Genomic DNA, 17558 nt, shown 5'->3' with positions numbered 1-17558 from the left:
TCGAGACCTAGTGTATATCCCATGATGCTCTACTGTAAATCCCCAGATCTAGTATGCTGCAACCAAGACAGCCTACAGGAAGAAATGGAACTATAGTGTCTACCTAGGAAGCTAGCTAAAAGATTGTAGATAGGAATAACAGCATATGCAATACAGACTGACAACTCGACCAATCTACCAAGGCAACCATCCTGCTCGACTGGAGGGGGAAGGTGGGCGGGAATGTAAGAACAAAAAGGCGAGATGAAAAACTCACATGGAACGTTATGGTAAGGACATAACTTCTTTATGTGAAGTTGTTCTATCTCGCCATTTTGTTCTTACACGTGGGTAGCGTCCCAAGCACCCTGATCCTGGGTGGCTCACGGGAGAACATTCCTGAGCACAGTGGAACCAAAGGTAGCCCTGTCCCTGGAGGTCCTATCCACTTTGTAATGAGTGATAAACATGTGAGGTTTTGACCACGTGGCAGCTGCACAGATGGTATCTAAGGGTAATCGAGCTGCATGAGCTAATGACGTAGAAACAGCTCGTGTCGAGTGGGCCTTGACGTTAGATTCTAATGGCTGACAAGTGGAGGCATAAATGGATTTGATGCAGTCAGAGAGCCACTTAGACAATGTGATTTTTGATACTCCAAAACCTTTCTTATTTTCTGCGTAAGAGACGAAAAGTTGATCCAATTGTCTGAAATCTTTCGTTCTATCTAGATAGAACCTCAGTTGTCTGTGTACATCAAGTTTGTGTAACATATATTCCAGTCTGTTGGTATGGTGCCTGAAGAAGGTTGGAAGCTCAATGGACTGATTTAAGTTAGCTTCTGAACAGACCTTGGGAAGAAAGGTAGGATTAGTCCTAAGGGAGACTCTATCAGGGTGAAAAATCAAATATGGGGGTTTGCAGGACAAGGCTTGAAGTTCGGAGACCTTACGTGCAGATGTAATGGCTACCAGGAATAAAGTTTTCCAAGACAAGAACTTTAAGTGACAGGATAAAGCGGGTTCGAAGGGGGCGAGCAGCAATTGGGATAAAACCAGATTCAAATTCCATGGCGAGACAGGATGTCTGATAGGTGGTCTGAGATGGTGGGTTCCTTTTAAGAATGCTTTACATAGTCTATGCGACATGATGTTAGACCCATTAAACCCCACATGGAAATTGGAAATAGCTGCCAATTGGACTTTAATGGTGGCAGCTGCTGCGCCATTATGGAACAAGGAAGATAAGAACTCTAAGATGATATGAACAGGTGCTACATAAGGATCAATGTCATGTTGAGAAGCCCAGTGAACAAACCGTTTCCATTTGCTATTGTATAACTTCCTGGTAGATAGTTTATGAGAGGAAACTATAATATGGTGGACCGCAGAAGACAAATCTTGAGACCTGGCTAATGTGGGAATTGGAGCAGCCAAGCTGTCAGTTTTAGGGAGGTGAGGGATGGATGAAGAACTCCGGACGAATGAGTCAGAAGATCCGGCACTGGGTCCAGGATCCATGGTTCTTCCACTTGATACTTCCGCAGGAAGGGGAACCAAATCTGTCGAGGCCAAGACGGGGCTATCAAGATCACAGTCCTTCCCAGACTTTTGGCTTTCTGCATGAATTTGGGAATTAGAGGTATTGGTGGAAAGGCATATAAGAGGCCCGGGGGCCAATCGTGTACGAGTGCGTCCCTCGGTTTGTTCTCCGGTGGGGAATAAAGGGCAAAGTAGCTGCTGCATTTGGCATTCATTGGAGATGCAAATAGGTCGCAGCAAGGCTGGCCCCATCTGCAGAAGATCTCTTCCGCTACCTTCTGTTTGAGAGACCACTTGTGAGGCAACAGCATGGCTCTGCTTAGTTTGGCCGCTATCACGTTGGATGATCCCAGGATGTGCGTTGCTATCAGAAAGCATCTGGTGGATACAGCCCACTGCCAAATTCTTAGGGCCTTCCGGCATAAGGGATATGATCTGGTTCCCCCTTGTTTGTTGATATACCAGACTACCGACATGTTGTCTGTCTAGATAGCAATTGTACCTAGAGGAAGAGAATCGTGAAAGTGTTGCAATGCTATGAACACCGCTCTCAGCTCTAGGACATTTATATGCAAATGTGTTTCCATGATTGACCAAGTGCCTTGGACAGTCTTTACATGAAATAGCCCCCCCACCCTATCAGGGAAGCATCCGTGGTCACTGTGGCTGTAAGATGGGGAAGAACAAAGGGACGTCTGATTATCACTTGGTCGCTGTTCAACCACCAATTGAGATCCTTCTTGCAAAGATTCGTTAGTCGGATCTCGTGTGACATGGGCAGACGTTGGTAAGACCATTGGGCGAAGAGTAGCCACTGGAGTATTCGCATGCGCATTCGACCTAACGGAACTGCTATCAGTGTGGCTGCCATTGTGCCTAAAAGCCACAGTATTTGGGACACAGGAGCTTTGTCCCGGACCAACAGGCTGGATAGTTGATTTTTTAGAGATACGATTCTTGATTGGGGCAACATGATCCTTGCATTGACGGTGTCCAGTTCTGCCCCTATAAATGTAATATGCTGCGAGGGCGATAACGCAGATTTTTCGAAGTTTAGGGTTATACCCAACTGGGAACAAAGGTTTATGGTGTAATCTCTTGCTTGTATTAGTTGATGCCTGGAGGTGGGGTGAGGAGCCAGACTTCCAGATATGGAAACACCCGGAATCCAAATCATCTCAGGTGAGCCGTGACCACTGCCATACATTTGGTGAATACCCTGGGGGCTGTGGTGAGACCAAAGGGCAGGGCTCTGAATTGGTAATGACTGGCCCCCAGCCGGAAACACAGGTGATCTCTGGATGCTCTGTCCATTTTGATGTGGTAGTAAGCATCTTTGAGATCTATACAGCACATCCAATCGCCCATTGCTAAGAACGGGAGAACTGATTGCAGTGTGACCATCTGGAACTTCTCCTTCTTGACGAAGGTGTTGAGCTTGCTGAGGTCTAGTATGGGCCTCCAGTCCCCTGTTTTCTTTGGAACTAAAAAGAACCTTGAGTAGGTTCCGGATCCTATTTGGTCCGCCGGGACTGGTTGGATGACTCTTTTGTCTAGCAGGTTTTGAATTTCTATGGCTGCTAGTTCTCTCACACTGGGTGGAACGTCTGGGATCCTTGTACCCATGGGGGGGGGGGGTTTGTAAAGGGAATGTAGTAACCCCTGGCAATGATGCTTTTTACCCAAGAATCCATTGTAATGCTTAGCCAGGTGTTTGGGTATAAAGCCAAGTGACCCCTGACTGCCTCCAGAGTAGGACAGCCGGGCTTCCTTTCAGGAACGCTGATAGGGTTTCCCAGAGAACTGTTTCCTGTCGCCCTGGTTTTGCGGACCATCTCTGCCGTTTGGATGGCGTCTTCCATTTTTGCCCCCTCCTCTGCCCCTAGAGGGGGTATCAGTAGGTGTGTTTTGGAAAGCTCCTTGGGGTTTCCGGGACCACATTTTCCCACTTCGTTGCCCTTTGGGGTATGGTCTAGCTGGAGTGGAAAAACGGACTCCAACGGCAGACAGAGTCTTTCCTTCTTGTTCACACCTAGTAAGTGTCTCCTTAACTTTGGGTCCGAACAAGGCGGATCCATCGAATGGGGTGTTGACGAAGGAAGATTTAAAAGCTTCCGCAAAAGAGCAAAGGCGCATCCAGGACTGTCTCTGAAGAGCTATCGCTGAGCCTGCCGCCCTACTCCATCCATCGGCAGCATAAGAAATGAGTCGCATGGATGAGTTTACTATGGAATTGAGGGTGTTGAGTTGTGCAGTCACCTTCTCAGAAACGGCATCAGCTGTGTTACCCTGGAGAGTATCTCCCAGCTCTTTGAGGAGATCTCTTTGAAAACGGGTAAAATGTGCCAGGCAGTTGAGCGATCTCATGGAAAATGCCGCAGAACTAAATATGCGTTTCCCATATCTGTCCATAGTCCTAGAATCTCTATTAGGAGGATGGACAGCAGAAGAGGTTTCCGACATCTCTTTCTTGGTGGTCGCCGCCACCACCATGGCATCAACCGGGACTCCCTTTGTTAGAAAGGCCTTATCAGTAGGGGAAGTAATTAACTTGTTGGGCCTCCGAGGGACCAGTTCCACGGAATCAGGGGACTCCCACGCCCTTCGAGCAACCAGCTCCATCAGTTCATCGAAGGGCGGAGTAACCCAGGAGGTGGATGGTTGAGATCCAAAGGCCTTCAGGAGGACCAACTCGTCCTCAATAGGGGCAAGGGACTGCCAATCACCCCTCTGCCTTAAGATTTCGAATATGTCTGCAAATGAGACATCCTCTGAGGGGGATCGTCGGGACCCTTCTGATTCCTCCAAGTCGGTATCCGATGTCAGGGATTCCTGTGGGGAATCCAAGTGCCTCCTCTTGCACAATCTCTTCCTAGGTACTTCATCAGTGAGAGCGTCCAGTGAAGTCCCTAGAGAGGAGGGGCCACCCAATGGGGATACCGGAGGCCCTGGATCTCGACGCTTGGTGGGGATCTGTGGGGAAGAGGTAGAATGTGGCCCTTTAGGGGGAGGGGAAGACAGATCCGAGGAGGTAGTGGTCTTAGCAGACATGACCTTCCTCATGACATTGAAGGCACCAGAATCTCAGTCCGAGAAGTCCGTCGACTCCGAAGAGGCTGGCAGCTCTCCCCGAGCCGAGACCCCCCCGCTCCAATCCAGAGGACGGAGCAGAGGCCACCTGCGCCAAAGCCCCGAGTGGAAGGGTCGGAACCGAGGTATCGGTTCGACTCTCCACCCCGGAGCCAGCGAGGGACTGTTGGCCTCGAGATTCCCCGATCGGAACCGAGGAGATCAAGGTCGATGGAGCAGAGGGAGGTGGATCGAAGCTCGGCTCAGAGGGCTCTACCAACATCGGTTCCGCCTGACCCGGCTCCGAACGCTCGATTGGCTTCGGAGGAGGTGGAGAAGTTATGGCTGGGGTTTCAGGCTTCAAAGTCGAGTGGCTCGAAGCAGACAGCATTTTGGCCAGGGCCGGGTTCTCTAAGAGCCTCTTGACCACTCGGTCCAGATCCACATTGGAAAGCCTCGAAGAATGCGTCGAGGGATGGGTCGAAGAAGCCGAAGATGGAACCGATTGAAGAATTGGAGACTGAGGAGTCTCCAATATCAGGTCCACAACTGGGCTCCGAGGTAGAGGATCGATACACGGCTCCAAGGCCTGTGGAGCCGATGCACGAACCATACCAGAGGAACTCGGAGCCGATGACTTGGGCTCCGAGGATCCCTTGGAAGACTTCGACCCCTTCAAAGCCTTGGAAGAGAGGTCAGCCTTGTCTAAGGTAGCCTGAAAATCAGGCTTCAGGAGTCCTCTATCTACCAGCTTCCTCCACCTTTCCAAGAGAACCCTGGCGCTAAAGGAGTGGCAGATAGAGCACAACTCATGTAGGTGTACAGAACCCAAACAGTAAATGCAGGTGGAGTGGTTGTCTGTAACAGACATCTTTTGACCACACTCACACCTTTTAAACCCTGCCTTTTGTTTCTCTGACATTTTAAATAATTCAGGTCCCTGAATTTTTATTTGTCTAAGAAAATTAGTTACTTTTAACTACAACAACACACTAGTATTAACTAACTTCCTACAGAAATATATATATATATTTATAAACACACTAAATATCTAATATTAACTACCACACTAGATATATGATGCACACAAGATTATATAAGAAGATAAACACACACACAATAGCTGACAGAGCCCTGTCATGCCCAAGAAAAAGAGGCCTAAAGCCCTGAAGAAAAACTTTTTAGAAAATCCTAAGCAAGTTATACTAACAGGCAAAAAACCTTAATACTACAATAAAAGTTGAAATCTAAGTATGTGTAATAAGAAGTTATGTCTTACCATAACGATCCATGTGAATTGTTCATCTCGCCTTTGTTCTTACACACGGGTTCGGAGCCGATCCTCGGCTCCGAGTCGGCCGCATCACTAGCTCGCATCTTCGAGAAAGCTTGAGGCACAGTAATATCCCATGATCCTCCGGTGCTAACCCTCAGATCTAGTTTGCTATACCAGAAGAATCCCTCTAGAAACATGTCTAAAAACCCTACTGCCAGGTAGAGGACAAAAGATGCCATTATTGATGTTAATAATATGTCAACCATACCTAGAAAAGGCTGAAAAGGAATCTAATCAAAAAACCGTTCTCCCAGACCGTAGGACAGGGGATGGAGGGGGGGAATGTAAGAACAAAGGCGAGATGAACAATTCACATGGATCGTTATGGTAAGACATAACTTCTTAATGTGAAATTGTTCAATCTCGCCGTTTGTTCTTACACACGGTAGCGCCCTAGCTCCTTTTTCCCGGTGGCTCAAGGGAGAACATTCCTGAGTACAGTGGAACCAAACGTCGCCCTGTCCCTGGAGTTCTTGTCTAGCTTGTAGTGGGCGATAAAGGTATGTGGTTTTGCCCAAGTTGCCGCTGCACAAATGGTATCTAAAGGCAAACGAGCGGTATGGGCTGAAGAAGTAGCAATCGTCCTTGTAGAATGAGCTCTGGGTTTGAAAGGAAGTTGTTGTTTGGATTCAGCATATACGAATTTTATGCAATCTGAGAGCCATTTGGATAAGGTAACTTTTAGTTATGTACTTACCATAACTTCGGATGTATGGGATCCATCTCGCCTACATTCATGACAGATGGGTTCGGAGCCGATCCATCGGCTCCGACTCGGCAACTTATACACTAGCATGAAGTCTCTCATTGGCTGGGCTACTCCCTATCCCAGGATGCACTACACCTGCTTCCCCAGATCTTGTTTGTTCGCTTTCATACACCCATGTAAACACAGAAAACACTATTAGTCACTATAACCAACTAAAGTTCTTCAAGAAAGAACGCCAAGAAAAAAGTGACTACAGCTCCTCTAAATCCAAATGGAAGGGGAAGGAGGGTGGGTACTTATGAATGTGCGAGATGGATCCCATACATCCGAAGTTATGGTAAGTACATAACTAAAAGATGTAATGGGATCCTATCTCGCCTACATTCATGACAGATGGGACAGCCCCTAGCACCTACATCCCGGTGGCTCATTGGAACACACTCCTGAGAACTGTGGAACCAAAGGAAGCTCTGCCTCGAGAAACCACATCCAATTTGTAATGAGAAATAAAAGTGCGGAGAAGTCCAGGTTGCCGCAGCACAAATATCATCTATTGATAACTTGGAGTGAAAAGCTACGGAAGTAGCCATTGCCCTGGTAGAATGAGCCTTGACTGGAAAGGGAAGGTCTTTATTAGCCTGTGAATAAATAAAAATGATACAATCTTTAATCCATTTAGATATGGAGGCTTTTGTTACTGGTTGACCCAATTTGTTCGCTGCAAAAGAAACAAACAACTGATTTGATTTCCGCTTGAGCGGTTCTATTCAAATAAAACGTAGTTGTCTATGCGTCCAATTGATGCAAAGTATATTCTGCTATTGGAGAATTCTGGGAAAAAGACAGGGAGTTCTATAGTTTGTTGCATACAGAAAGAGGAGGCCACCTTTGGTATAAATGCAGGGTTTAATTTCAATGAAACTCTATGCTTGTGAAAAATCAAATAGGGAGGATCAGAACAAAGAGCTTGAAGTTCTGAAACTCGCCTAGCAGATGTTATGGCTACTAAAAAGGCCGTTTTCCAAGACAGAAATTTTAAATCACAAGTAGCAGCTGGTTCGAAAGGACGGGAAGTTAGGGCAGCAAGAACCATATTCAAATCCCAAGGGGGAACAGGCTGAGATAAAGGAGGCCTAAGGAGCCAAGCCCCTTTAAGGAAAGCCTTACAAAGTTTGTGAGACATCAAAGAAGGTTCAAAAGAAGCATGAAAATTAGAGATCGCTGCTAATTGAACCTTAATGGTAGAAACTGAAGAGCCCGACTGAAAAAGGGAGGCCAGAAAATTCAGAACCTCCGATACCGGTGCAGTGAGAGGATCTATACCCCGTTCTTGAGCCCAGAAGGCAAACCTTTTCCATTTACTGGAATAAAGTTTGATGGTGGAAGGTTTATGAGAAGAAGACAGTATGTGGACCACGTCCGCGAAAGAGCATTGTCTCGGACTAAGGATGGAAGTGGAGTAACCATGCTGCCAACTTCAAGGACCTGAGAGACGGATGACGCCGTCCTGACTGGTGAGTCAACAGGTCTGGCACTGGATCCAGAAACCATGGACCTTCTATCGCATGCCTCTGTAGGAAGGGAAACCAAACTTGACGAGGCCAGTGCAGGGCAATCAAAATCATCTCGCCTCCAAGTAAATGGCCTTCTGTATCACCCTCGGTAGGAGGGGAACGGAGGGAAGGCGAGAGAAGACCGGGGCCAAATGTGAGTCAGAGCGCCCTGGGAATCTGTCCCTGAGAAGGAAACAGTGTGAAGAACTCTCTGCATTTCGCATTGTGAGGGCTGGCAAACAGGTCGCAGCAAGGAAGACCCCATCTGTCAAAGATTTTCGCAGCTATACTCTGTTTGAGGGACCACTCGTGGGGTAAAAGAATGGTCCTGCTTAATCTGTCCGCAATCACATTGGACTTCCCGGTATGTGCGTTGCCATTAGAAAGCGGTTGGTAGCTACCGCCCAGTGCCAAAGTCTCATGGCTTCTCTGCATAGTGGGTAAGACCTGGTTCCACCTTGCTTGTTTATGTACCACACCACCGACATGTTGTCGGATAGGATAGTAATCGGGCCCTGTGGGAGAGCGTGATGGAGAGCTTGGAGTACCAATAGTACCGCCTCATCTCCAGGACATTGATATGCAAATGCGTTTCCTGGATCTGCCATGTGCCTTGGACTGACCTGTCCAGGTAATGACCCCCCCACCCTACCTGGGAGGCGTCCGTAGTCACAGTGGCAATGGGACGTTGAGGTATAAAGGGTCGCCCCTGGTCGAGATTTGATTGGAGAAGCCACCAATGAAGATCTCGACGGCAACTTTCCGTGATTATGATTAAGTGGTTCAAGGGAAGTTCCTGATAGGACCATTGAACCGACAGTAGCCATTGTAAAATTCGCATGTGAAGTCTGGCCAAGGGAACTAAAAGTATGGTCGACGCCATCGAGCCCAACAGTTGTAGGATCCGATGGGCCGGGCTCTTTGTAGGGGGAGACAGGATTTGACTTGATCTTGTAAGACCTGAATTCTTCCTGCCGGTAAATAGGCGCGCATTCTTTTTGTGTCTAAGTCTGCGCCTATGAAAGTAATACGCTGAGATGGCTGTAGTACAGATTTTTGCAAATTGAACGTGATCCCCAAGAAACGGCCCAAGGTGAACGTGGCTCTGAGCGCTTGGAGTAGTAGATGCTCGGAGGTGGCAGTAAGGAGCCAGTCGTCTAGATAAGGAAACACCTGGAATCCCAGACTTCTCAGGTGAGCAGTTACCACTGCCAGACATTTGGTGAACACCCTGGGGCTGTGGTGAGACCAAAGGGCAGTCCTCAGAATTGAAAATGACTGGCTCCGAGGCGAAGCGTAAATGTCTCCTGGACTCTTGAGCTATGGGAATGTGATAGTAAGCGTCCTGGAGATCTATGGAGCACATCCATGCATTTTTTTCCAGCAAAGGAAGAATAGATTGAAGAGTGACCATTCGGAATTTGGACTTCTTTACGAAACGATTCAATGAACTGAGGTCCAAAATGGGCCTGAAGTCCCCTGTCTTTTTTGGTACCAAAAATAACTTTGAGTAAGTTCCTGATCCGATCTGGTCGATGGGGACAGGCTGGATGGCTCTTTTTTCTAGCAGCTTTGAAACCTCTAATGCTGCCTGATCCCGCTGACTGGGTGGTACGTCCGGGATTTCCCTTAAAGAAAGGGGGGGTTTGTTGAAGGGTATGATATATCCTCCGGTAATGATGCGAAGCACCCACCGATCGCTTGTTATGGATTCCCAAGCTTGTGGGTGCGCCGCAAAGCGACCCCCGACTGGCTCCGGAGTTGCACAGTCGGGCAACAACTCAGGAACGCTGGTTGTATGAAGAACCACGAAAGGAATCGCGGTCTCCAGAGTTACGGGGGCCTCTGCCACCTCTGGGGCGGCGTCTTCCAAAATCCCCCCCCCCCCGCCTCTGGAGGGGGAATCACTGGGTGGAGTAGAGAAAGACTTTTGGGATTTTTTAAACCACATTTTCCCTCCTCTCCCAGCCTTGGGATAAGGCCTGGAAGGAGCGGAAAACGGGCCCCAACGGCAGTCAAAGTCTTGCCCTCCTGCTCGCACCGAGTTAGTGTGTCCTTCACCTTGGGTCCAAACAAAGATGACCCATCAAAGGGGGCGAAGGAAGACTTGAAGGCCTCCATGAACGAACACAAGCGTAACCAGGCTTGCCTCCTGAGGGCAACGCCTGTTCCCGCTGCTCTACTCGCCCCTTCGGCCGCATACGAAATGAGCCTCATGGACGAAGTTAACGATAGAAAAGGGTAGTCATCTGTGCGCCAACAGTCGGGGCCAGCGTCTCAGGTAGATTACCAACAATAGAGTCATTTACCTCTTTGAGAAGATCCCTTTGGAGCCTCGTAAAATGACATAAATAGTTCAGCGACCGTAAGGTAAAGGCCGCTGAGGACAGGGTACGCTTCCCGTACCTATCCATACTCCTAGAATCCTTATTAGGAGGATGAATAGACGTCGAAGCCTCTGCCACGTCCTGCTGTGTGGCAGAAGCCACCACCAAAGCATCTACAGGCACACCCTTTGTGAGAAATTCTTTCTGGGGGGGGGCTGACAAAAATTTATTGGGCCTCGCAGGCACCGGTTCCACAGAATCAGGGTGTTCCCACACCCTTCGAGAAACCAAATCAAGGAGTTCATCAAGGGCGGAGACACCCAGGAGGCGGAAGGCTGGGCCCCAAAGGCCTTGAGGAAGACTGACTCCTCAGCTGAAGGGGTTTTGGCTTGCCAGTCACCTCTCTGTCTCAGAATCTCCAAGATATCTGAGAAGGAGATATCATCCGAAGATGATTTGGGGACCCTTCTGCGCCATCGAGGTCAGTATCCGATGTAATAGACTCATCTTGGGAGTCTACGTGCTTCCTCTTACACAATTTCTTCCGTGGGGTTCGTCCGAAGCAGTTTCGGACGGACCACCCGAAGAAGGGAACCCGATGGAGGTATCCTCAGGCCCTGGGGCCCCGCTGCCGGGGGGCTGCAACACAACAGAGGCACCAGTCTCCAAATCTAGGGACGGTGAGGTAGAAACTTGTTGAACCGGCAAAGGCATGGCCAGCGCGCTCCTCATGGCCTCAAAGGCCGGACCTCCAGAATCCAAGGAGGTCACTGGTCTAGAGGCCACGATGGCACTGGGAATTCCAGCAGCCGATGCTCCGAGAGGAAGACTAGGCAATCAAGCACCTAATCCCAAAGTATTCCCCTCAGGCCCGGCTGAAGAGGTCGCAGTACCAAACCCTGAACCGGAGGACAGGGTAGGAAGCATAGTCGGAGCCGAAAGGCCTGTAAGGGGTCTCTGCTCCGACCGTATGGCTCCACATTGCTCCACCACCACCGGCTCCAACGGCTCCAAAGAGGTTGGAGGAGGAATCAAATGTGTTGGAGGGGGGATCGGCTCCGAAGCAAACTGTGCTGGAGCCGAGACCATTTTAGTAAACACTGGAGATTGGAAAAGCCTCTGTAAAACCCTATCCAGGTCCGAATCTGACAGTCTCGAGGATTTAGAGGAGGTAGACACTCGAGAAGACTTTCCTCTCGGCTCCGAGATAGAAGGGGACCGGCTCCGAAACGGCTCCAATACTGTCGGCGCCGACTTCACCACAGCATGGACCACCATCGGCACCGAAGGAGCCTTCTTCGGAGCCGAGGGGGAAGAGTCTGAGCTGCACACTTCCACCGGCTCCGAAGCCATTGGAACCGATGGAGGTGATTCACCTCTCGATACTCCAGCTTGCGGCTCCGAAGGGAATGGAGCCGAAGTAGGAGGTACCGAGGCAGACCCTTCGACCCCGAAGTCAGTGGAGCCGAGGAAGAAGAGGTCAATTTAGTCTTTTTAGAGGTCGGCTCCGACGGACTTGTCGGAGCCGACGATCTTTTCTTTTTGGAAGCAACAGGAGGATTTAAGGCTTCCTCAAACGAAGGTTTTATAAGCCCTTTCAAAATCAACTTGTTCTTGCGTTCTTGAAGAACTCTAGCAGAGAAAGCATGACATACGCTACAAGTCTCTTGTAGATGTTTCGGCCCCAAACAATAAACGCAGACTGAATGACTGTCTGTGATTGACATTTTATAACTGCACCGAGTGCATTTTTTAAAACCTGACTTGTGTTCCTTGGACATAGTACAGGCCCTAAACAAGTATGACTTTACCACAATTAGTAATCACTATCAGAAAATTGCGCCAACTGACAAGCGCGAGACACACTGGCGCGAGTACTTAAGAAAAAACAAATTTTACCTCACAACAAACAGACAAAACAAGTCCAACGGCCCAAAGCCCTCTAATTTAAACGGGCTTGGCCCGAAAACAATTAACCACAAAAGGTAATAAAAGTTAAATAGCACACAAGGTAGGGCAAAGGCCCTCTAACTTAAACGGGCCTTGCCCGACTGAAAAATTAAAGTACCAGAAGACACTCAAACTCTCAAAAGTAGCAAACAGTTAAGGAATAACAAGGAATAGCTGTTAAAACAGCTGTTTGGTTAATATATGACAAAAAAAACCCCAAGGTCAAAGACCAATAAAGGTAAAAGAACCACTTAGCTCCAGCCAAGTCGAGACCACGTCCAGCTTGTAAAGCGGCAAACGAGATCTGGGGAAGCAGGTGTAGTGCATCCTGGGATAGGGAGTAGCCCAGCCAATGAGAGACTTCGTGCTAGTGTATAAGTTGCCGAGTCGGAGCCGATGGATCGGCTCCGAACCCATCTGTCATGAATGTAGGCGAGATAGGATCCCATTACATCCTTCGTTACTGCCTGTCCTTTTCTTTGGTCCGCATATGATACAAAAAGTTGATCCAACTTTCTGTATTCTTTTGTTCTATGTAAGTAAAATCTTAGTTGTCTGTGAACGTCTAACTTATGCAATGTGTATTCCAGCTTATTGGAATGATTTTTAAAGAAGGTAGGCAGTTCAATAGATTGGTTGATATTCTGAATCGAACAAATCTTCGGAAGAAAAGATGGATTGGTGCGCAAGGTTACTCTATCCGGATGAAAGATCATGTATGGGGGTTGGATAGATAAAGCCTGTAACTCTGAAACTCTTCTGGCTGAAGTGATGGCAACCAGAAAGAGTGTTTTCCACGAAAGCAATTTTAACGAAGTTGTGGTTGCTGGTTCAAAAGGGGGCAACATGAGTTGTGACAGCATGAGATTAAGATTCCAAGGTGCTATTGGATTACGAAAAGGAGGACGGAGATGAAAAGTACCTTTCATGAAGGCTTTACAAAGCCTGTGAGACATAAGAGAACCATCCTTACGGCCAGTATGAAAATTGGATATAGCGGCCAGTTGAATTCTTATAGTGGATGTTGATGCTCCTTCTTGAAAAAGAGAGGAAAGGAAATCTAGTATCTGGTGTACTGGGGCCCCGAATGGATCTATACCTTGTTTGGAGGCCCAGTGCACAAAACGGTTCCATTTGCTAATGTACAGTTTTCTTGTAGATGGTTTGTGAGAAGATACAATAATTTGTTGTACTGCAGGAGATAGTAACTCCGACCTGGCTAAGATGGGAAGCGGAGCAGCCAAGCTGTCAGTTTGAGGGACTTGAGGGAGGTGTGAGGAACTCCCGACGAGTGTGTCAACAGATCTGGTTCCGGGTCCAGAATCCATGGTTCCTCCACTTGATGGGATTGAAGGAAGGGAAACCAGATTTGACGAGGCCAGAATGGGTGCTATCAGTATTATGGTCCTGTCCAGACATTTGGCTTTCTGCAAAAACCTGGGAATTAGCGGAACAGGAGGAAAGGCATAAAGGAGACCCGGGGCCAATCGTATACCAGTGCGTCCCTGGGGACACCCCCTGGGGGGGGTAACAGGGCAAAATAGCTTCTGCATTTGGCATTCAAAGGGGATGCAAACAGGTCGCAGCAAGGCTGGCCCCATCTGCGGAAGATCTCTTCCGCTACTTGACGTTTGAGGGACCACTCGTGAGGGAACAGGATGGCTCTGCTCAACCTGTCCGCGATTACGTTGGAAATCCCCGGGATGTGCGTTGCTATCAGAAAGCGCCCGGTGGACTTTGCCCATTGCCAAATTCTGAGGGCCTCTCTGCATAACGGGTAAGATCTGGTTCCCCCTTGCTTGTTTTTGTACTAGACTACTGACATGCTGTCTGTCTGAACTGTCACTGTTCCCCGAGGTAAGGACTCGTGAAAGTGTTGCAACGCTAGAAACACTGCCCTCATCTCTAGAACATTGATGTGCAGATTGTACTCCAAGTTGGACCATTGACCTTGGACTGTTTGTCCCTGAAAGAATCCCCCCCACCCTATCAGGGAAGCGTCCGTGGTTAGAGTTGCTATCGGACTGGGTAATACAAAGGGTCGTCCTAGTGTTAGCTCTTGACTGTGTATCCACCACAAGAGATCCTTCTTGCAATAATTCGTGATCCAAATTTGGTGAGACAGTGGAAGTTGTAGATACGACCATTGGGCGAATAGCATCCATTGAAGGATCCTCATGTGCATTCTGCCTAAGGGAACTACCAGAAGGGATGCTGACATCAAGCCTAGCACTCTTAATACTTGTCGTGCTGAGACTCTGTTGTTCTGAAGAAGGAGCGAAATATGGTGCCTGAGGTCTGACACCCTTGATGGGGGGAGAGTAACTTGAGCCAGGGAGGTATCTAGCTGTGCTCCTATAAATAAGATACGCTGTGACGGTGATAAGACAGATTTTCCAAAATTCACCGTTATGCCTAGTGAAGAGCAAAGATTGATGGCGTAGTCCCTGGCTTGTAGCAGACGACACTTGGTGGTGGCGGAAAGGAGCCAGTCGTCTAGATAAGGAAACACCCAGAATCCCTTTCGTCTCAAGTGAGACGCTACTACTGCCATGCATTTGGTGAACACCCTGGGGGCTGAGGTGAGACCAAAGGGCAGAGCGCGAAACTGGAAATGACTGGCTCCCAGCCGGAAGCGCAAATGATCTCTGGACGCCCTGGCCATTTTTATATGGTAGTATGCGTCTTTGAGATCTAAAGAGCACATCCAGTCGCCCTTTTGCAGAAAAGGGAGGACTGACTGAAGCCTGACCATCTGGAACTTTTCCTTTTTTACAAAGGTATTTAACTTGCTGAGGTCTAGAATTGGCCTCCAGTCCCCTGTTTTCTTTGGAACTAAAAAGAACCTTGAGTAAGTTCCGGATCCTATATGGTCCGCTGGGACTGATTGGATGACTCTGTTTTCGAGCAACCTTTTTATTTCTATGGTTGCTTGATCTCGCAGACTGGGTGGAACATCTGGGAGTTTTTTGGAGTTTGGTGGTATTGTTATGAAGGGGATGTTGTAGCCTCTGGTAACTATGCTTTTTACCCAGTAATCTGATGTAAGATTTAGCCAGGCCTCTGGGTATAAAGCTAAGCGACCCCCGACTGCCTCCAGAGCAGGACAGTCGGGCCTGCACTCAGGAGTGCTGGAAGGGTTTTCCAGAGAACGTCTCTGTCACCCTGATTTTGCGGACCCCCTCTGCCGGCTGGGCGGCGTCTTCCATTTCTTCCCCCTCCTCTGCCTCTGGAGGGGGCGTCACTTTGGGTGTGTTGAAAAGATCCCTGAGTCTTTCGGAACCACATTTTTCCTCCTCATTGCCCTTTAGGGTAGGGTCTAGATGGAATGGAAAAACGGACCCCTACGGCAGACAGGGTCTTCCCTTCTTGTTCACACCTTGTGAGAGTCTCCTTTACTTTGAGCCCAAACAGGGAGGCACCATCAAAGGGGGCTTTGGCAAAAGAAGACTTAAAGGTTTCCGCAAAGGAGCATAAGCGCAACCAGGATTGTCTTCTCGGTGCAATCACTGAAGCTGCCGCTCTACTCGATCCTTCGGCTGCGTATGAAATCAGCCTCACGGACGAGTTGACTATGGAATTTAGGGTGTTAAGTTGCGCTGTCACTTTATTGGCGACAGCAGCATCTGTGTGTCCCTGAAGAGTATCTCCTATCTCTTTAATGAGATCTCTTTATAAACGCGTAAAATGCGTTAGGTAGTTGAGCGATCGGATGGAAAAAGTCGCCGAACTAAATATGTGCTTCCCATATCTGTCCATTGTCCTAGAATCCTTGTTAGGAGGATGGACAGAGGAAGATGATTCAGACATCTCTTTCTTAGTGGCCGCCGCCACCACCATAGTGTCTACGGGAACTCCTTTAGTAAGGTAGGCTTTATCTTGAGGAGCTGTCATATATTTGTTGGGTTTACGTGGGACTGGTTCCACTGTATCAGGTGTTTCCCAAGCCCTCGAGGCTACTAGGTCCATAAGATCGTCAAAGGGAGGAGTCACCCAGGAGGTAGAAGGTTGAGTCCCAAATGCCCTCAGTAAAACCGATTCATCTGCAGAAGGGGTAAGGGTTTGCCAGTCCCCTCTTTGCTTCAGGATTTCCAAAATGTCTGCAAAGGAGACATCCTCAGAGGTGGACCTTGGGGACCCTTCTGCTTCATCTAAATCAGTATCAGATGTAAGAGATTCCTGAGGGGAATCTATGTGCCTCCTCTTGCACAGTCGTTTCCTCGGAACATCCTCAGTGGGAGCTTCTGGGGATGCATCTGAGGAACCAGAGTCTCCCCTGTGGGGATTTCTGAGGCATTGGGTCTCGACGCTTGGTAGGTACCGAAGGTACAGAAGCAGAACGCGGACCTTTTGGGGAAGGAGATAAAGAAGCCGATGAAGTCAGTGTCTGATCCGACAAGACCTTCCTCATGATGTCAAAGGCACCGGTGCCCCGACCTGAAGACCCGACCCGATCCGAAGAAGGAAGTCGTTTCTCCGGGATCGGAACCACGGGCTCCGACACCGAGGACGGATCCGAACTAATCTGAGCCGAGGCACCGAGGGGAAGAGTCGGAACCGAAACCTCGGTTCGATTATCCCCCCGGAACCCAGGAAAGACGTTCGGCTCCGAGACTCTCCGGCTGGTTCCGAAGGAGTCGAGGTCAACGGAGCCGATAGCACTACTGGAGGCTTCGGCACCGAGGGCTCTACAATCATCGGTTCTTCAACTCCTAACACCGATGACTCAACGGGTCTCGGAGGAGGAAGTGTCGAGGGAGTTGGAATGGCTTCGAGTTTCGAAACCAACTGGGACGAAACTTCGAGTAATTTTGAAAAAGCCGAGTTCTCCATAAGCTTCTGTACCACTCTGTCCACATCGGAGTCGGAGATGGGCCTCGAAGAACGGGTCGAAGGAATCGAAGCCGTCACCGAGCGAAGGATAGTAGATGGTGGTACCTCTGTTACCGGCTCCAAGACCTGAGCCTCGTGCAGAGATAAAGTCTCGACACTCGGCCCCAAAGTCATAGGAGCCGGTGTCCGAATTTGAAAAGAAGTGCTCGGAGCCGATGACTTGGGCTCCGACACTCTTGAAGACTTCGTTCCCTTCAAAGA

The sequence above is a fragment of the Protopterus annectens genome, chromosome 9.part0, assembly GCF_019279795.1.
Source record: "Protopterus annectens isolate FY-2018-M chromosome 9.part0, PAN1.0, whole genome shotgun sequence".
Lineage (NCBI taxonomy): Eukaryota > Metazoa > Chordata > Ceratodontiformes > Protopteridae > Protopterus > Protopterus annectens.
The sequence above is the reverse complement of the archived record's forward strand: the minus strand, read 5'-3'. Positions refer to the sequence as shown.